This window comes from Salmo trutta, chromosome 22 (genome assembly GCF_901001165.1).
Source record: "Salmo trutta chromosome 22, fSalTru1.1, whole genome shotgun sequence".
Taxonomy (NCBI): Eukaryota; Metazoa; Chordata; class Actinopteri; order Salmoniformes; family Salmonidae; genus Salmo; species Salmo trutta.
Window position 1 is genome coordinate 33,472,526 of NC_042978.1, and position 22,236 is coordinate 33,494,761.

Sequence of the window (22,236 nt, forward strand, 5' to 3'; positions counted from 1 at the left end):
AAGTCTGGTTCATCCTTGGGAGCAATTTCCAAACACCTGAAGGTACCATGTTCATCTGTACAAACAACAGTACGCAAGTATAAACACCATGGGACCACGCAGCCGTCATACCGCTCAGGAAGGAGACGCGTTCTGTCTGCTAAAGATGAATGTACTTTGGTGTGAAAAGTGCAAATCAATCCCAGAACAACAGCAAAGGACCTTGTGAAGATGCTGGAGGAAACGGGTACAAAAGCATCTATATCCACAGTAAAACGAGTCCTATATCGATATAACCTGAAAGGTTGCTCAGCAAGGAAGAAGCCACTGCTCCAAAACCCCCATAAAAAAGCCAGACTACAGTTTGCAACTGCACATGGGGACAAAGATTGTACTTTTTGGAGAAATGTCCTCTGGTCTGATGAAACAAATATAGAACAGTTTGGCCATAAAGACCATCGTTATGTTTGGAGGAAAAAGGGGGAGGCTTTTGAAAGGACAGGACTAGCACTCTCATCTGAGGGACAGGGGAGATAGGGAGGACAGAAAAAGTAATTGATAAACCTATCTTGATTACACCAGAATCTTTTGTAGCAGGATAAATATGATTATGTGAAGTGGTGTGTCACATTCTTGTCCAGGCTGGTAGAAAGGAATGTAGGAGCAACAGGCTGTGGTGTTGTTTCCACTGCCGTCCTCTGTGGTGTTGTTGGCACTGCCGTCCTCTGTGGTGTTGTTGGCACTGCCCTCCTCTGTGGTGTTGTTGGCACTGCCCTCCTCTGTGGTGTTGTTTCCACTGCCGTCCTCTGTGGTGTTGTTTCCACTGCCGTCCTCTGTGGTGTTGTTGGCACTGCCGTCCTCTGTGGTGTTGTTGGCACGGCCGTCCTCTGTGGTGTTGTTGGCACTGCCCTCCTCTGTGGTGTTGTTGGCACTGCCCTCCTCTGTGGTGTCCTCCCTCCAGTGAGCAAACAGCTGACCAAACAGCTGAGAGGCGGTGAGCCACACCCAACAGTGGGGGAAGCACAGGTTGGTCTCAACATGAACTGGTGGAGGGAAATATTACACCATTTCACCAAGGGGTAAGCCAGTAGTTCAGAGAGTAATCTATTTATTTGAGAAATCAATTAAATAATCGATGAATTGATGTAGATCTATATTTCTATATAGCCATCATCATCGACTCAAAGAACAGGAGGTGAGAAACGTGCAAAAACAGACATTTCAGGTGAACAATTGTGGCACATGAGTTTAATCACACTGCTGTACAGAGCAGGCAATAACCGTAACCTACCACAGTACTGTAGGCCCAGTTGTGTCTCTCCAGACAACTGAGATATCTGAGGTGATTTTCAGACTGGGCCCACGTCACAGATATGATATCCAGAGGTAGTAAAGCTGGGTCCCTGAGCTGTTAGTGCTGTCGTGCCAATTCCTATGGTCGCAACTACAAGACAGCACAAACAGATGGCAAGACAGCACAAACAGATCTGGGACCAGGTTCTAGGTACTATTGTAGTGTCTTAACCAGGATGTTAGTGAACGTGTCCTGAGGCTTGCTGAGCTCCAGGAGGCTACAGTCCTTGGAGAGTTTGAAGACCAGGGTCAGGTAGCTGAACAGCTGTTTGTCTGCTGCCTTCTCATCCTGCTCCTCCTCAATGACACAGAGACAGATATAGAGCAGCTGTTAGCACAGGTTATATAAGATTGTAATGAAAAGATAAATACCTACATCATGCTTTGATAATGCTTTTGGAAGCATACCTTTTTAAATATTTTGATATCTTAAAAGTTTGATTTGTAAAAGAGTAAATGTTTCTCGATAAGGGGCAGCAGGGCATCTAGACAACGGCCAAACTGAACGCCCTCCACCTCCACAAACAGCCCACACACCTGGGCCCCGGGACGACACAGACACACCTGTGGGTAGGGGTCAGAGGTTAGAGCAGGAGGACATGGGGTACGTGTCAGTGATCTTATACCATATTTGATATTATATTACATTACATTTATTAATTCAGTCTTATCGAGGATATAAACACAAACACATGTTGTACCTTGAAGTAGTTCTGAACGAGGTGAAAGTTCTCTCTGCGGTCAGAGACCAGACTTGGAGAAGTCTTTTCTCAGGACAACACACCCTTTGTACAGTTTTCACATTTTGCTGACTTAAAATGAAATCAAAACATTAATTAAATGAGATGTTTTTCCTACTGATCTACAAAAGCTGCTGTACATTTTCTCAGTGAAAATGTTCTTAATTACAAGTAAAAAACAAAGATGAGAGTTAGGACATGGTGGAAGCACTTTTGTCAGGCATTACAGCTGTGAATCCTTTTGAATAGGATTCTACCAACTTTGCACAACTCTTAGGGCAACCTACACTGAATATACCAAACATTAGGAACACCTTCCTAATATAGAGTTGCAACCTTGTCTCTGATCTTGAAGCAAATTTGGGTCAGGACTGAGACTGGACGATTCCGGAACACGCAACACCTCTTGGAAAGCTATTCTGGTGTGACTTTGGCAATTTGTGTAATTGTCCAACTCTATTCCAGTGTTAGATATTCAGAAGACAGAGGCAGGGTTTCCTGAAACTTTTGAACCTGTGCTTTGCTACATTTATATTTATTTTGATCCTGACAAACTCTCAAGTCCTCACCAGTGACAAGTATACTCATAACATGATGCTGCCACCACAATAAAATACTTTTTGCTTATATAGTAGAAACAGAGATGAGGGAGGGAGGGTCATGGGACATGCTGATAAGGCCTCTACTAACACAATGTTCCTGGTTACACTGTAACCACAGAGAAGTTCAAACCAGCTCCAAACCAACTTCAACCCTGAAATAGTTACACAACATCCACATAATATTACTGCAACCATGTAAGACCAGAGCCAAAAAAACTAGTATAAGTGAACCTCAACACCAATTCTACAATACAGAGAACAGGTTTTAAATAGTTAAACAAAAAAATATAAATTATGTTTCCCATACCCTAACCCCCTCCCCCTTTCCATCACGGTGCAGCTGCACCCCTCTAGAGGAGCCAGGGACACAAACAAAGACAGTTTGAGCAGAACCAACATTGACAGGACAGATAATGAGGGAGAGAGAGATGGAGAGAGAGAAAAAGAGAGAGGCAGGAGTAGAGAGAGAGAGAGAGAGGGGGAAAAAAGAAACAGAGGTAGAAAAAGAGAGAGATGGTGAGGTGGAGAGGGGGACAGAGAGTATGAAGGAGAGAGCGAAAGAGGGAGAGAGAGAGAAAGAAGGAGGAGAGAGGAAGAAAGATAGAGAGAGGGAGAAAGAGAGACCTAGAGTGAGAGAGAAAAGGAGAGAGAGAAAGGATAGAGGTGAGCGGGAAGAGAGGGGTGGATGAGTGAGATATTTTCCATGAGTGATTCTGCCATGTGGAGCGAATGTTCACATAGCTTTACTCTGCTTTTCTCTCCTCTAATACACAGAGATGCTGCCCTTTGTAAGGGAATAGTCTATCTTATTCTCTACTTATCCAGAGTTTATTTAGAGATTAATTCAGCTGTTTCTAGGCTCTCTTTGTCTGTTTGAGGAGCTCAATATGCGTTTCAGTGTGTATATCAAGAGTGTTTTCAGTTCAATGTGGGCTTCACAGTATACATGGCTTGTTGAGTGTGTGTCTGAATGGTGTGTGTATACAGATTGACTCATCAAAGACACATTACTCCTTCATGTCTGCTGCAGATTCCTGAAAGAGTGAAGTTCCACAGGAAGAAACACAGGCATGTCCAGTCAGCCAAATCAATGGCTCTGAATGGTGGGGAGAGAAGGTTCTCCTCCACCCCTCTCTAGTCCCATCAAACCCTTTACCTCCCCTTCTCTCCCATCTTCAACCTCTAACAGAGCCCCTCTCCTTCATGTGGAGTGGCTTGGCAATGGTAGTTGCTCTAGTGGAACTCTCAGAGAGGAGAGAGGGATAAGGGAAAGGAGGGACAGGACAAAAAAGATCATTCATCACACGTTATTCTTGTTCAAGAAAACCCAAAATGCTGAGGTCAAAGCCTTCCAGCTTTTATCTGAAAGGGAGTTGTTGGAGTCCACCTTGACAGAAAGAGTCATATAGCAACAGTAAGCCACAGAGAGAAAGTGTCCTATGAACGAGCTCACATACTGCCTTTGACCCCCGCAGTTAGATAGTCTATGCCTGTTCAGACATCATCAATGACCTGTCATCATTACATAGATGATGGTCATTAAATAGCCCATGATCGCAGGAATCCAGTTTTATTTCTCTGGCCTGATGGTGTATGAAGGGTGTATTCAGTCATTATCAAACCACACACAGTCTCTCTCCCTGCAACCCTACAGTGGGCTAATCAGGGGCTGACTGGGCCAGAACACACACAGACTCGCACGCTCCAAACACACACATCCACACACACACACAGTGGCACACACAGTGGCACACACAGTGGCACACACAGTGGCACACACAGTGGCACACACAGTGGCACACACAGTGGCACACACACTCACAAACACACAAATGCACACACACTAGGGGTAAGTGTTTAAACAGTTGGGTTGGCTGAGAGAAGGATGAGGCTTGGAGGACAGAAGCTGGGGGTACTTTGGTGCCAAGCAAACATAATGGAGTTTAAGATTTGGCAATACTAACTCTTAAACACACGTCATACTGGGGACATTGTTGGGTCATATCCCCACCTTTCTGATACACTACATGGCCAAAAGTATATGGACACCTGCTCGTCAAACATGTCATTCCAAAACCATGGGTATTAACATGGAGTTGGTTCCCCTTTGCTGCTATAACAGCCTCCACTCTTCTGGGAAGGCTTTCCACTAGATGTTGGAACATTGCTGCAGGGACTTGCTTCCATTAAGCCACAAGAACATTAGTGTGGTTGGACACTGATGTTGGGTGATTAGGCCTGGCTCGCAGTTAGCGTTCCAATTCATCCCAAAGGTGTTCGGTGGGGTTGAGGTCAGGGCTCTGTGCAGACCATTCAAGTTTTTCCACAACGATCTCGACAAACCATTTTTTGATATGGACCTTACTTTGTGCACGGGGGCATTGTCATGCTGAAACAGTAAAGGGCCTTCCCCAAACTGCTGCCACAAAGTTGGAAGCACAGAATCATCTAGAATGTCATTGTATGCTGTAAGATTTCCCTTTACTTGAACTAAGAGGCCTAGCCCGAACCATGATAAACAGCCCCAGACCATTATTCCTACTCCACCAAACCTTACAGTTGGCACTATGCATTGGGGCAGGTAGCATTCTCCTGGCATCCGCCAAACCCAGATTGCCAGATGGTGAAGCGTGATTCATGGAATCAAAATCTAATCAAATCAAACTTTCTTTGTCACATGCGCCGAATACAATAAGTGTAGACCTTTCTTGAAATGCTTATTTACAAGTCCTTAACCAACAGTGCAGTTCAAGAAGAGTTAGGAAAATATTTACCTAGTAGTCCAAAGGAAAAAATTCTAATAAAAAGTATCACAATAGGTGGGTTGGAGGTACACCATGTGCGACTGACGTGTTTTCCGTTTGCTCCCGCAGTATTCTTAAAGTTTATGTGAATTTTGCAGCAGAACCGTATTTGTTTTCAAATATTAGTTTGGTGATCACTTTCCGTAAAAACCAAGACTACTTTGCTTTCGAATGTCAGCATGTCGACAAAACATAAGGCCAAAAACATGACTTTGAGAAAACCCGGCCTACAAGACCCACTCTCATCACCACTCAATACCACTCTGAGCTTTCAAGGACAAAGCTTCTCTATCTACCAGGACTACTCCCCCACTGTTTCCAGGCAGCGCACAGCTTTTGGGCAGGCCAAACGAGTACTACAGGACCATCCAGGTGTGAAGTATGGACTGCGATTCCCGGCCCGTTAATGGCTATCTCATGATGGTAGAGACTACACATTTGAGTCTCCGGATGAGGCTATGGCTCACATTCAATGTCACATCAAGAAGTCTTGAACTTGCTCATAGATCAGCAACTGTTGCTTGTGAGCTGTGGATAGTAAGTAGCCCACCTGTGATACAATTATGTTTATAACATACCATTCTTGTATAGTTGGTAAGTTGGCGAACCCATTCCGGCTTATTTGATGTGATCTAATGTTTTGATCATCTAGTGTGCTTGCCTTACAAGCACACTAGATGATCAAAACATAATTTAACATGTTGATCAAAACATCAAAGTCATTTTAATTTCATTGTATTAAGGTTTTACTTAACTCCTTTGTTTCTAGGCTCTCATATTCACCTACTCAGTTTGTTTACATAGTGTCTCAGAGACTCAAAATATTTTTGGTTATTTGTTTACTGCATCCGTTTGTACCGACCCAGTAAACAGTAAATGTTCCGAGGCTACACGTTTTTGCGGGTCTTCACTTCAATTTTAAAGGTTTTGAACGTCATTTATGCCCAGCAAACGTTCAACGTTGCGCACACATACTTTTTTGGTCTTGGCTGTAAGTTGTCTTATCGTCAAACTAGACAAATATTATTACTTTTTAAATGTTTAGATTTTCTTACTATGATTTGCTTACTTCAAATTAGGTTTTTGGTTGAGAGCCTTTATACATTTTATTTATTTTCTCTCTCAAGGCCTGCTATAAGACTGTGAATATAATTATATACATCTACAAGTGGTGCTTTTGTAATTTCGTTTGCACAAGGGATTCACTTTTTATTTTTCTCTCTTTATGCTGCTTGATCCACTAACACAAAACACAACTTTAAAGAGCAGGACTGTGGGTTTGGGTTTAACATCGCACTTTCACAGACATATTGTGCGAAGAGAACATGTTCTATTTAGGCTTGTACCTCGTTTGGGGAGGTACTGTCTGGGATGGGGAGAGGGGGTTGGGTGGAGGAAGGAGGAAGGAGGTTAAATTGTTCAGTTCTAATGTTTTCATTTTCACTGTCTTTTTAGTTTATTTTTCTGTGCTTTTTCCAAATATCTTGCACCGTACATTATTACTCTGAGACAAGTTATTCTGGGGTTTTGGGGTACTCATTGCTTTTCCACTCTATGCTCTAATGACAGGGTTGTATAACAAGAGTGCTCAGGGTGGCCGAAACAATACGATCAATTACATTTCGTGGAACATCAAAGGGGTTAACAACCCTGTGAAGCGTAAGAGGGTGCTGACACACTTAAAGGGTTTGAATGCAAATTTTGCATTTCTACAAGAGTCTCACTTGAGGACTGGTGAGCGTTTTCGGATGCGTAGGGACTGGGTTGGTCAAGTGTTCCACTTTAACTTTCATAGTAAATCAAGGGGTGCTGCCATTTTGGTTGATAAATCTACTCCCTTTGTAGCTTCTGAGGTTATTGCTGATCCTAAGGGACGATATGTCATAGTAACTGGTAAACTGTTTTCTACCCCTCTTGTTTTGGCTAGTGTTTATGCTCCCAATTGGGATGACACAAGTTTAATTTTTGTTGTTCTTAAATCTTGTAATTTTCTTTGAAGTTGAGAGGATTCTCAAAATGGGGGATTATGGTGGAAAGATTGCAAGATTATGTTATAATACTCTTATTGCATCAAATGGTTGTTTTATGCAACAGAATAGACTATTCTTAACTATTGTGTGTGTGTTCTACTGAGGATGGGCCTCTGGGAGATAACACTGACAGAAGATTTACGATGTCTTTTGGGTGATAAAACCTAAAGAGCATTCCAGAGCATGAGTTAATGTTTCTGTTCAATACGGGGCCAGACACTGTTCTCTACACAATGAAAACTGTTGACACAGCAGATACTGTCTGCTATGAATTATAGGTATCTTTCATACAAATCTTAACTTCTTTGGGATAGGGGGCAGCATTTTCACAGCCGGATAGAAAACGTACCTGATTTAATCTGGTTACTACTCCTGCCCAGAAACTAGAATATGTATATAATTAGTAGATTTGGATAGAAAACACTCTAACGTTTCTAAAACTGTTTGAATGGTGTCTGTGAGCATAACAGAACTCATATGGCAGGCCAAAACCTGAGAAGATTCCATACAGGAAGTGCCCTGTCTGACAATTTGTTGTCCTTCTGTTGCATCTCTATCAAAAATACAGCATCTGTGCTTTAATGTGACATTTTCTAAGGCTTCCATTGGCTCTCTAAAGCCGCCAGAAAGTGGAATGGGGTGTCTGCTGTCTCTGGGAGAAGAACAGCAGGAGAATTTGTGAGTGGTCAGCCTGAGGACAGTGACACTGGAGATGCGCGGTCACGAGACTACTCCATTTTTTTCTTTCAGCCTTTAAATGAATACAACGTTGCCCGGTTGGAATATTATTGCTATTTTCCGAGAAAAATAGTATAAAAATTGATTTTAAACAGCGTTTAACATGCTTCTAAGTACGGTAATGGAATATTTAGAATTTTTTTTGTCACGAAATGCGCTCGCGCGTCACCTTTTGGATAGTGACCTGAACGCACGAACAAAACGGAGCTATTTGAATATAACTATGGATTATTTGGAACCAAAACAACATTTGTTGTTGAAGTAGAAGTCCTGGGAGTGCATTCTGATGAAGAACAGCAAAGGTAATCCAATTTTTCTAATAGTAATTCTGAGTTTAGGTTGTCCCAAACTTGGTGGGTGTCAAAATAGCTAGCCGTGATGGCTGAGCTATGTACTCAGAATATTGCAAAATGTGCTTTCGCCGAAAAGCTATTTTAAAATCTGACACCGCGATTGCATAAAGGAGTTCTGTATCTATAATTCTTAAAATAATTGTTAAGTAATTTAGTAAATTCACCGGAAGTTTGCGGTGGGTATACTAGTTCTGAACATCACATGCTAATGTAAAAAGCTGTTTTTTGATATAAATATGAACTTGATTGAACAAAACATGCATGTATTGTATAACATAATGTCCTAGGAGTGTCATCTGATGAAGATCATCAAAGGTTAGTGCTGCATTTAGCTGTGGTTTGGGTTTATGTGACATATATGCTTGCTTGGAAAATGGCTGTGTGATTATTTGTGTCTATGTACTCTCCTAACATAATATAATGTTTTGCTTTCACTGTAAAGCCTTTTTGAAATCGGACAATGTGGTTAGATTAACGAGAGTCTTATCTTTAAAATGGTGTAAAATAGTTGATTGTTTGAGAAAATTGAATTGTGGTATTTTAGTTGGTTTTGTATTTCGCGCCGTGCGATGCCATTGGCTGTTGGCTAAGGGTTCCGCAGGCGGAATGGGGTTCCGCTAGCGGAGCGTCTGTCCTCAACAGGTTAACCTTGTGACCCATTCTATATATCTGTTGTTCATTATTTAGGTTGAAAGGGATGTATCTTGGCAATAAAGATACAAGCGTCAGATGCCAAGCGTCAGATGCAGTGGTGTAAAGCTCGCCACCATTGGACACTGGAGCAGTGGAAACGTGTTCTCTGGAGTGATGAATATAGTATAAATATTTGTCATGGGTCCCCAGATCTTCAAAAGGTTCTACAGCTGCACCATCGAGAGCATCCTGACCGGTTGCATCACCGCCTGGTATGGCAACTGCTCGGCATCTGACCGTAAGGCTGTACAGAGGGTAGTATTAGCCGTCTAGATAAAAGAGTTGTATAAGCAACAGTGTCCAACTGTATTCTTGACAGGGGGTACATATGGGCAGTACACCAAAAAGGGCTGTAAGGGGAGACGGATATATAACAGTGTCATATATATCAGAGAAACATTTAAATATTAATTCCCAGAAACCTGACAGTTTATGACAGCCCCAAAACATATACAACAATGTGGCTGGTTCCGTTTTACATCTGACACAGGTAGGATCAAAATCAGAGAATATTCTTCCAAGTTTGGCCCCAGACGAGTGGATACGGTGAACCACCTTGAATTGAATGAGGCTGTGTCTAGTGCTAAAAGAGGACGAATGCACCCTGTGCAGCAAAGATTCCCAGGTGTCTTCCCCAAGTTCCTCCCCCAAATCCTTTTCCCATCGAGTCTTTAAAGGCACCAAAGAAGGGTTCTGTAAGTCATTAATGATTGCATATACATCTGAAATTGCACCCCTAGGAAGCTTGTTCAGCTCAAAGATGCTCTCTATAGCTGTATTCGCAGGCCTATGGGGAAATTCAGGTGTGTTAGCTCTGACAAAGTTCCTAGTCTGGAGAAAAAGTGGGATTGGGGGAGGTTGAACTTTTCCTGTAGCTGAGTAAAAGAGGCAAATGTATCATCAAAGAATAATTGGGCTAGTGAGGAGAGGCCTAGTGAGGGCTAGATGGCAAAAGCCCTATCATTCAAAGATGGAGGAAATAAAATGTTCTGATTGATTGGGCCTGATAGAGAAAAGCCTCGGAGGCTAAAGGCTAAAAGGAACTGATTCCAAATTTGAAGAGACGGATTTACAATTGGGTTGACACACATTTTGCCTAGGGCCACTGGGAGAGACGAGCACAACACAGAAGAAAGTGCAGCAGGTTTACATGATTCAGACTCCATCTGGACCCAGAGTGGTCAAGGGCCAGTAGGATCAGTCTGCAGCTAGTACAAAATGGCTCTGAGATTTGCAGCCCAATAGTATGTCTGAAAATTTGGTAGAGCTAAACCACCCAGTACCTTAGGCTTCTGTAAATGTTTTCTACCAATCTGTGGTACCTTGCCATCCCAAATAAAATACATGAATGTTTGATCCAGTGAATTAAAAAAAGATTTTGGAATAAAAAATGGTAAACATTGAAATAAATATAAAAATTTGGGCAACACATTAATTTTAATGACATTAATCCTTCCAATATGAGTCAATTGGAGGTGTACCTGTGGATGTATTTCAAGGCCTACCTTCAACCTCAGTGCCTCTTTGCTTGACATCATGGGAAAATCAAAAGAAAATCAGCCAAGACCTCTGAAAAAAATGATAGACCTCCACAAGTCTGGTTCATCCTTGGGAGCAATTTCCAAATGCCTGAAGGTACCACCATCTGTACAAACAATAGTACGCAAGTATAAACACCACGGGACCAGGCAGCCATCAAACTGCTCAGGAAGGAGACGCATTCTGTCTCCTAGAGATGAACATACTTTGGTGTGAAAAGTCCAAATCCCAGAACAACAGCAAAGGAACTTGTGAAGATGCTGGAGGAAACAGGTGCAAAAGTATCTATATCCACAGTAAAACGAGATCTATATCGATGTAACCTGATAGGCTGCTCAGCAAGGAAGAAGCCACTGCTCCAAAACCGCCATAAAAAAGCCAGACTACGGTTTGCAACTGCACATGGGGACAAATATCATACTTTTTGGAGAAATGTCCTCTGGTGTGATGAAACAAAAATAGAACTGTTTGGCCATAATGACCATCATTATGTTTGGAGGAAAAAGGGGGAGGTTTGCAAGCCGAAGAACACCGTCCCAACCGTGAAGCACGGGGGTGGCAGCCTCATGTTGTGCTTTGCTGCAGGAGGGACTGGTGCACTTCACAAAATAGATGGCATTATGAGGGAAGAAAATTACAAATTAAGACTTTACAAACATTTAACAAGTAGACAATACAGACAATTAAAATATCTGACAGGAAACACATTTAACATTCTGTTGATGTTTTCTATTTCATGTCCAGTCATATGGTCATGAGGGAGGAAAATGATGTGGATATATAGAAGCAACATCTCAAGACCTCAGTAAGGAATTTAAGGCTTTGTCTCAAATGGCCTTCCAAATGGACAATGACCCCAAGCATACTTCCAAAGTTGTGGCAAAATGGCTTATTAAGGACAACAAAGTCAAGGTATTGGAGTGGCCATCACAAAGCCCTGACCTCAAACTTATTGAAAATTTGTAGGCAGAACTGAAAAAGCGTGTGCGAGCAAGGCAGGGGCAGAAATCCCGGGTGGGACGGGGGGGACACGACCCCCCCATCCTGGAAAAAATATGATTTGTCCCCCCCAATATATCACTGAAACATAACTATGTAATTTAAATAATATTAATAATACGCAATGAAAGCAATTGTGCTGATTATAGACACTTAATAGCGCGTTTTTAAGTTTCAAAAGATTGCGACCCCCCCACCCTTTGCCTCACAATGGTTTGATCCACTGGCAAGGTAACAGAGGGGTCGTGTCTACTGTCTGAAAGGCACTCAATGAACGTAACTGACGTGAGGTTAATCCAGTCAATCACGCACACACACTAGCTGAATATGCAGAGCTAGCGCGCAAATATTAACTATTAAGCTAGCTAGTACCTATTCCATTTATGTGGCCTCGTCAAAGATGGAATCTTTGCTATCGTCAATTTATTCCGAGATCAGCATGCAGATGATGTAAGTTAGTGCTTCAAAGTCCCTGTGATAAGGTTAGCGATAAACTGAAGTCCAAACTGAACAGAACTACACTCTCTTCTACCATTGTCTTAAATATATTTAATGGTCTCGTTGCAAAAGCTAAATTGTTGCAAAGGAACTTTTATTTATTTATTTATTTTATTTAACCCGGGTAGCAAAGATTATAGCAAACACCACTGAAACGGAATTGGTGCTCGCTAGCTTTGCAAATTCAGCTATTGTTGGAAGCCAGCCAATATGAAACAAACTATTAAAATTACAAAAGGTTGCAGCATATGTTGTGTAAATGGTGAACTCATACAGCTGTCAACTCTTGTCATTTTAATCCGTTTCACATTTGCTAGCTACCTTTTAGATCGAAGCCCAAATAGAATGATAAAAGATAAGATGATAGAAGCCCATCTCCTACTGTAAATAACCTAAACACTGTGTGTGTGTAGCCAGCCAGCCAGGTTGAAAAATGGCAGAAAAATAAAAGACGGACATCAGAGTATTTTTCAGTACACCAAAACGCAAAGTAAGAACCCTAGTAGCCTAATATCTCAAAGACTAGTTGATAAAATGTTCATAAGAAAGAAATGAAATTCTAATGGAAATGTTTCACAATGATGTCATTAGGCAGAGCAGGCAACAGATGGCACACAGACAGCAGAGTTGGGGACAGATATGCAGGGACAGACTGGCAGAGACGGAGTCTCAGGTAAGTTTGTTGAGTCTTTGTTTGGCAACATTATGAAAGGTTCTCAATTTTTTTGACTTGTAAAATAGGAACATAATTGGAAAATGCCATGGATACCCCCACTCTCAACTTAAACTGGTGACTGAACTAAGATTTGTTAAAGGCAATGGTATTGCTGTTGTGAGTAGTTGTGTAGTTTGGGGTACCGGTAGTTAGGAGTACGGCAAACACCTTATTTCTTTGCTTCCTCAATATACATTTACCATGTTACAATGTAGGCTATGTGTTACAGCACTACTTTTGGTGTCCCCCTCAGGAATTGCTCTTGAGAAAATTTCATGTAATTGTCCCCTCCAAAGTTGATATCAGATTTTCGCTGGAGCAAGGAGGCCTACAAACCTGACTCAGTTACACCAGCTCTGTCAGGAGGAATGGGCCAAAATTCACCCAACTTATTGTGGGAAGCTTGTGGAAGGCTACCCGAAATGTTTGACCCAAGTTAAACAATTTAAAGGCAATGCTACCAAATACTAATTGAGTGTATGTAAACTTCTGACCCACTGGGAATGTGATGAAAGAAATAAAAGCTGAAATAAATAATTCTCTCTACTATTATTCTGACATTTCACATTCTTAAAATAAAGTGGTGATCCTAACTGACCTAAGACAGGAAATTTTTACTAAGATGAAATGTCAGGAATTGTGAAAAACTGAGTTTAAATGTATTTGGCTAAGGTGTATGTAAACTTCCGACTTCAACTGTATTTCCACCCCAGAAACTAAAATTAGCATATCTTGTTGGACAAATACAGGTAGTGACTCCTAGTTAAAGTAAAATTTGTTCTGTTGGTGCCTAATGAACATGACCCAAGATAAGCATCATGATTCCCCTATTTATAAGGCAATGCCTATAAAGCAAATAGATTAGGATCAGTTTCACTCTCCGGATCAGAGTTCACCCTCTCCATTCACTATGGCATGCTGAGAATAGTGTCAACATCTTTAGTTCATAACAACAATCAAAAAAATCTATCCCTAATGCATTAATTGCTTCACTCATATAGTTGTTAACATACTAAACTCAAATCAATCCTTCAGTTTAAAAAATAATTCAGTTTCCAAATCATAATCAAAAACCCAATTAATTATCCAACCAAAATTTAGAATGACATTTCTCAGTGATTCAAATTGGTCCTGTCACTCAAAGTAAAAAAACAAACTCAATTTAACACACATCAACATTGGCAGAATGTACATTTATATTAACATCCAGTATAATTATCCCATAATTCTACTATTAACTGTTTTATCATGATTGTAATACAGATCAGCATCTCAATGCATTCTTAATCTAAATTACTATAATTATATGTAGTGTGTAGACCTCTACAATCAACCTGATACCCCAAAAGTCTAAATCAATTTTGGGCACAGTTGACCAACCCCTCCCCCCTTTCAGGCACTGATTCTTCTGGTGTCCTTTTCGTCTTCTTCAGATAGCTTTACAGTTCAAAGTGGATGGCCATGATAATGTCCCAATTTCAATGTCTCACCTGAGCCGCCATCACCTTTACCACCCATTATTTCTTGTCCATTCGTCAACCAGTATACCAGCAACAGATTTCTCCCCATGCTCACTCCACGTGGACTCCTATCACACTCCTGAGAAAAGACATGAGAGGAAAGCAGTTGATAGCTTAGATCGGAAGCTGTACATTGGTTGCTGGCTCAGACTCATTTCTCTCTGTAGAAGTGGTGCGGACAGGGCCGTATTAAACGCCTTTGTCACTCTTCTTCAGCCAGTTAGAGGGGGTTTAAGGTACACACACTGTTCGTTCCAATTATCTCTTCAATGCATTAAGATACTGTCTGATGTCACTTTTATGATAACCTCGAGAGGACAGATCAGAACTGTTTAGTTCAGTTCATTAACTATATGACAAATTATTACTTAATAATACAAATGTCTAAACTTATGTCAAAGAGAATAACAACACATTCGATTGAAACTATTCTTTCAAATTGGCTTATACTCCCCATCACACTGTCAACTTCATTGCAGAGCCACAAGATCAGGAAGTTAGACCTATAACCCATCGGGAACAGAACAGAACAAACAACACAACAATACACTCCTTCACATATCACTCCATACACTTCTACACATCACTCAAGGTGTGTAAACTTCAATCCAAAACCTCAGAGGACTGTTCCCTCCCCCCATTTTGACACATACAGTGAGGGAAAAAGTATTTGATCCCCTGCTGATTTTGTACGTTTGCCCACTGACAAAGAAATGATCAGTCTATAATTTTAATGGTAGGTTTATTTGAATAGTGAGAGACAGAATAACAACAAAATCCAGACAAACACATGTCAAAAATGTTATTAATTGATTTGCATTTTAATGAGGGAAATAAGTATTTGACCCCCTCTCAATCAGAAAGATTTCTGGCTCCCAGGTGTCTTTTATACAGGTAACGAGCTGAGATTAGGAGCACACTCTTAAAGGGAGTGCTCCTAATCTCAGTTTGTTACCTGTATAAAAGACACCTGTCCACAGAAGCAATCAATCAATCAAATTCCAAACTCTCCACCATGGCCAAGACCAAAGAGCTCTCCAAGGATGTCAGGGACAAGATTCTAGACCTACACAAGGCTGGAATGGGCTACAAGACCATCGTCAAGCAGCTCGGTGAGAAGGTGACAACATTTGGTGCGATTATTCGCAAATGGAAGAAACACAAAAGAACTGTCAATCTCCCTCGGCCTGGGGCTCCATGCAAGATCTCACCTCGTGGAGTTGCAATGATCATGAGAACGGTGAGGAATCAGCCCAGAACTACACGGGAGGATCTTGTTAATGATCTCAAGGCAGCTGGTACCATAGTCGCCAAGAAAACAATTGGTAACACACTACGCCGTGAAAGACTGAAATCCTGCAGCGCCCGCAATATCCCCCTGCTCAAGAAAGCACATATACATGCCCGTCTGAAGTTTTCCAATGAACATCTGAATGATTCAGAGGACAACTGGGTGAAAGTGTTGTGGTCAGATGAGACCAAAATGGAGCTCTTTGGCATCAACTCAACTCGTTGTGTTTGGAGGAGGAGGAATGCTGCCTATGACCCCAAGAACACCATCCCCACCGTCAAACATGGAGGTGGAAACATTATGCTTTGGGGGTGTTTTTCTGCTAAGGGAACAGGACAACTTCACTGCATCAAAGGGACAATGGACGGGGCCATGTACCGTCAAATCTTGCATGAGAACCTCCTTCCCTAAGCCAGGGCATTGAAAATGGATCGTGGATGGGTATTCCAGCATGACAGACGCAAAACACACGGCCAAGGCAACAAAGGAGTGGCTCAAGAAGAAGCACATTAAGGTCCTGGAGTGGCCTAGCCAGTCTCCAGACCTTAATCACATAGAAAATCTATGGCGGGAGCTGAAGGTTCGAGTTGCCAAACGTCAGCCTCGAAACCTTAATGACTTGGAGAAGATCTGCAAAGAGGAGTGGGACAAAATCCCTCCTGAGATGTGTGCAAACCTGGTGGCCAACTACAAGAAACGTCTGACCTCTGTGATTGCCAACAAGGGTTTTGCCACCAAGTACTAAGTCATGTTTTGCAGAGGGGTCAAATACTCATTTCCCTCATTAAAATGCAAATCATTTTATAACATTTTTGACATGCGTTTTTCTGTTTTTTTTTGTTGTTATTCTGTCTCTCACTGTTCAAATAAATCTACCATTAAAATTATAGACTGATCATTTCTTTGTCAGTGAGCAAACATACAAAATCAGCAGGGGATCAAATACTTTTTCCCTCACTGTAACTCTCCATGTGTGTAATGTGTAAAATTAATTGTTTCTTAGTATATTAGACAAATTAAAGAAAAACAGTCAAATTTTTCATACATGTTGTATCCCGGGTTTCCCGCACATTTCTTTTATCAAAAGAATTAATGTGTTTAATTAAAACTCAGAAAAGAAAAACTTCTGAAAATTCCATGTGTGTGCTTGCCCCTTTAAGATACTTTGGCAGTAAGACAAATGGAAAACTCACTAAACCCAAAGGAAATAGAACACACAAATCAAACATAGTATTTTAAAAACACCAACAAATAGTCATAAGAAGTGTGTTGCGTGTGGGTATTTGCAAACCTTAAGGTAAAAACAAACAAAAAAGGGCCAGGCCTTATTTCATTTGGTAGTTTACAGCCTCAACCTCACTCACTCTCCCCAAGATTATAGCCCCGGTAAACATTTCAAAGAGAGACAATGAAACCCCCATTCTCCCAGAAAAATAAAAAAAACATTTCGTTAGCATTCATTATACTACACCGATTCAGCAAGCCGAAAGTTTGAACTACAAAGAAAACCTGATAATCATAAGTCCACTGTACTCCCTCAAATCATTAATCATTGGTTTTAATCTTCCTCAATGTTCATATGTGCTTAATTTAACATGCGCTACCCTTAGATACAATTATCCTTGTATCATTACTAGACCAATGTCCAACAAATATGTGATAGCTGTTTCGCCTTAGATTGTTCCTGTTACCCGTCTAAATGTAATCATTTTTCCTGTTGCAAATGTAGTAAATTTCTCAGCGTAAGGAATCAGTGATATTTCATCTCAGGCGTTTAATAAAAAGTTGTTGGAGACGTGTTCTCCTATGTCTCCTATGTCTCCTCTATCATCAGTCCCGGGAAGGAAGAATCCTACTCAAAACACATCAGATAATACAGTGTTTAATTAAGTGATATTGACACCTAAAATAAACAATAAACAAACCCATAACCCCTTTCCAGTAATCTAATCATTTCAACCTGTTGCATAAAGTTAGTAAAAATATAAACCTGTTGTTTAACAAATCTACAACCTTTAAAAAAATTGGTGTTGTCTCATCAGCGTAATAGTCAAAATGAACTGTTTCCCACTCTTAGCTACGATGTTGGCGTGTCCAAAAGGTCAATACTGTTCAGCTTGTACGTTAATGATCTGCCTTCTGTCTGTACTGGGTCTGAAGTTCCAATTAATGCAGATGATACAGTGATATATGTATGCAAAGAGCAAACAACAAGCTACACAAGAACTCACTACCATAATGGTCCAGGTGACAAAGTGGCTCAGGGACTCATGTTTGCATCTCAATGTAAAAAAAACAGTCTGCATGTTCCTCGCAAAGAGGACAACTGATGCTACTGAGCCAGATGTCTATGTGTCAGGGGAAAAGCTCCAGGTGGTATCTGATTTTAAGTACCATGGCATCATACTTGATTCCAACCTCTCTTTTAAAAAGCAAATGAAAAAGGTAACTCAAATAACCAAATTCATCCTAGCTAATTTCCAAAACATATGAAATTGTTAAGCATATGTTACTATCCAAACTTCAGATTAAGACTCATTTCAATATTCACTCAACTCTCATATCAAAGTCACACAATGCTATTCTCAAACATACCTAATCAATTAGTTGTTTTTAACAATATTTGAAGCTGCAGGAATATTTTATAATTTCTATCTAATGGTTAGTTCCTAGGATAATGCAACTCATACATTTACATCTTCCAATACTTCTAAAATGGAGTACAGGTTTAAAACAATTACAGGTGCACCTTACTATCTTATACTATATCATAAAGGGTCTTAACTAGTTCACACAGATTCCGGATGTTTTAACATTAAATGGCCAAAACTAGTTCACACAGATTCTAGATATGTGTCACAGAAAATGTCGTACTCGTCACGGAAAATGTCGTACTGGATAGAAGAGGACCAAGACGCAGCGGGAATAAGGATACTCATGTTTTAATTACCAAAAAAAGGAGTAAAGCATCCACTTGACAAAACAATAAAGATGACAACAGCAACAGTTCTGCAGGCTATTAAACGCAGTGCAAAAACAACTACCCACAACCCCAAAGAAAAACACACACACCTATATAGGACTTCCAATCAAAGGCAACTCAACACACCTGCCTTCAATTGGAAGTCCCAATCACCAACAAACATTCACACATACAAAACTGCCACGTCCTGACCCCAAAACTAATACAATAGCTCCATCTGCTGGTCAGGACGTGACAGTACCCCCCCTCAAGGTGCAGACCCCGGAATGCACCTACCAACAGAAAACACACAAAAAAATCCCCAACAAAACCCATTAAACAATAACCCCTAAACAATAAGGGAGGGAAGGGAGGGTGGCTGCCGTCAACGACGGCACTGTGCTACACCCTCCCTCCCCAACCCACCTATCCTGGAGGTGGCTCAGGTGCAGGACGTGGACCTTGCTCCACCCTCGGCGTCGCCCACTTCGGTGGCACCGATAGCTGCGCCGGGCAGACGGGCCACTCGGGCTGGACCGGAGGACAGGAGGGCCCCTCGGGCTGGGCCGGAGGACAGGAGGGCCACTCGGGCTGGGCCGGAGGACAGGAGGGCCACTCGGGCTGGGCCGGAGGACAGGAGGGCCACTCGGGCTGGGCCGGAGGACAGGAGGGCCACTCGGGCTGGGCCGGAGGACAGGAGGGCCCCTCGGGCTGGGCCGGAGGACAGGAGGGCCCCTCGGGCTGGGCCGGAGGACAGGAGGGCCCCTCGGGCTGGGCCGGAGGACAGGAGGGGCCCTCGGGCTCGGCCGGAGGACAGGAGGGCTACTCTGGCAGCTCCGGGCAGTCTGGCCACTCTGGCAGCTCCGGGCAGTCTGGCCACTCTGGCAGCTCCGGGCAGTCTGGCCACTCTGGCAGCTCCGGGCAGTCTGGCCACTTTGGCAGCTCCGGGCAATCTGGCCACTCTGGCAGCTCCGGGCAGTCGGGCCACTCTGGCAGCTCCGGGCAGTCGGGCCACTCTGGCAGCTCCGGGCAGTCGGGCCACTCTGGCATCTCCGGGCAGTCGGGCCACTCTGGCATCTCCTGACTAGCGGGCGGCTCTGGCGGCTCCTGACTGGCAGGCGGCTTTGGTGACTTACGACTGGCGGGCAGCTCTGGCGACTCTTGACTGGCGGGCAGCTCTGGCGACTCTTGACTGGCGGGCAGCTCTGGTGACTTACGACTGGCGGGCAGCTCTGGCGACTTACGACTGGCGGGCAGCTCTGGCGACTTACGACTGGCGGGCAGCTCTGGTGACTTACGACTGGTGGGCAGCTCTGGTGACTTACGACTGGCGGGCAGCTCTGGTGACTTACGACTGGCGGGTAGCTCTGGTGACTGTTGACTGGCGAGGCTGGGCTGACGCACTAGACGCCTGATGCGTGGGGCTGGTACTAGATGTGCCAACCTGGAGACACGCACCTCAGGGCTAGTGCGGGGAGCTGGCCTGGGGCTCCATCCTTGCCCCGTCAAACAGCCCTTGTGCCCCCCCCAAAAAAATTATTGGGGCTGCCTCTCGGGTTCCCTTAGCTCCCTTAACTTGTCCTCCCAGGTCCATCCTTCCTCCTCGTTCGTCCACTGCTTGGTCCTTTGGTGGTGGGTAGTTCTTTCACAGAAAATGTCGTACTCGTCACGGAAAATGTCGTACTGGATAGAAGAGGACCAAGACGCAGCGGGAATAAGGATACTCATGTTTTAATTACCAAAAAAAGGAGTAAAGCATCCACTTGACAAAACAATAAAGATGACAACAGCAACAGCTCTGCAGGCCATTAAACGCAGTGCAAAAACAACTACCCACAACCCCAAAGAAAAACACACACACCTATATAGGACTTCCAATCAAAGGCAACTCAACACACCTGCCTTCAATTGGAAGTCCCAATCACCAACAAACATTCACCCATACAAAACTGCCACGTCCTGACCCCAAAACTAATACAATAGCTCCATCTGCTGGTCAGGACGTGACAATATGTAACGCTAAATTATCAAACCCAGGGCATACCTGGCTAGCACATTTAAAATAATCACTTCTGAGGATCACTTAGACACTTTTCAAAATGAGGTCCTTCTTCCAAAAGGGTTTCACCTGGTTCCGTGAAAGGTTCTGTGCTTCACACAGAACCTAAGTGTCTTTGAGTCGACTAACTCTCAGATCATCCTCCACTGACTCGGCCCTGGTTACGCCTCCAAGGTGCCCCCCTCACACAGGAATACACACTCAGAGCCTACGTAACAGAGGCTTTTCTTAAAAATTCAACTTTGCGTGTTTCTCTCACCTCTTTATTTTTTTTAAACTAAGTTCAAGATGTGATATCCACTCGGCTCGCTGCCTCTCAGATCAAAGGTGTGTCCATCTGCTTCGTTTCTGAAGTTTGGTCTCCCTGTGATGCCAAGTTTGAGGGATCCCTTGTGCACTATTTACCCAGGTCATCAGGAGCGGTCACCAAGTGAAGATTCACATCCCATCCTTGTCGCCATATGTGGTGGTTAATTTCTTTACTATCAAATGAGGAGAGACAAACTTATCACACAAGTCAGAATTATACTTAAACTAAATCTTTAATCACTTATTAATAAGGAAGCAGGTGAACACAACTCACACATATAAAGTGAATCGATTGAGTGCTCTACGATTATGGCTGGTCATGGCTGGTCGACGATTCACGCTCAGATGATTCATTGAGAGCCCCGAGACAAAAGTACAAAGGTATTTTATAGCCAAGATACACCCCTTTCAACCTACATGACGAACAACAGATATATAGAATGGGTCACAAGGTTTAGAGTTGTATGAAAGATACCTATAATACATAGCAGACAGTATCTGCTGTGTCAACAGTTTTCATTGTGTAGAGAAGTGTCTGGCCCCGTATTGAACAGAAACATTAACTCATGCTCTGGAATGCTCATTAGGTTTTATCACCCAAAAGACATCGTAAATCTTCTGTCAGTGTTATCTCCCAGAGGCCCATCCTCAGTAGAACACACAAACAATAGTTAAGAATACTCTATTCTGTTGCATAAAACAACCATTTAATGCAATAAGAGTATTATAACATAATCTTGCAATTTTTCCACCATACAATCACATTACATGAAATCGTTTAGTTAACCTCTACGGGCTACGGGGGCAGTATTGAGAATTTTGGAAAAAATATGTGCCCATTTTTAACTGCCACCTACACCAACTCAGAAGCTAGGATATGCATATTATTACCAGATTTTGATAGAAAACACTCTGAATTTTCTAAAACAGTTTGAATGGTGTCTGTAAGTATAACAAAACTCATATTGCAGGCAAAAACCTGTGAAAAATAGATTTAAAAAAATGAGAATTTTGTGACTGTACTATTTAGTGTCATTGTTTTATAGATACCA

General features: G+C 42.4%; 1 non-coding gene across 1 annotated transcript; it reads right to left on the reverse strand.

The window, feature by feature from the left end:
• Positions 1-1,210: 1,210 nt before the first annotated feature.
• LOC115159034 (small nucleolar RNA ACA64) lies at positions 1,211-1,337 on the reverse strand. The gene has a single exon (XR_003868829.1). It is a non-coding gene; the product is annotated as a small nucleolar RNA ACA64 (small nucleolar RNA).
• Between the last annotated feature and the right edge of the window lie 20,899 nt (positions 1,338-22,236).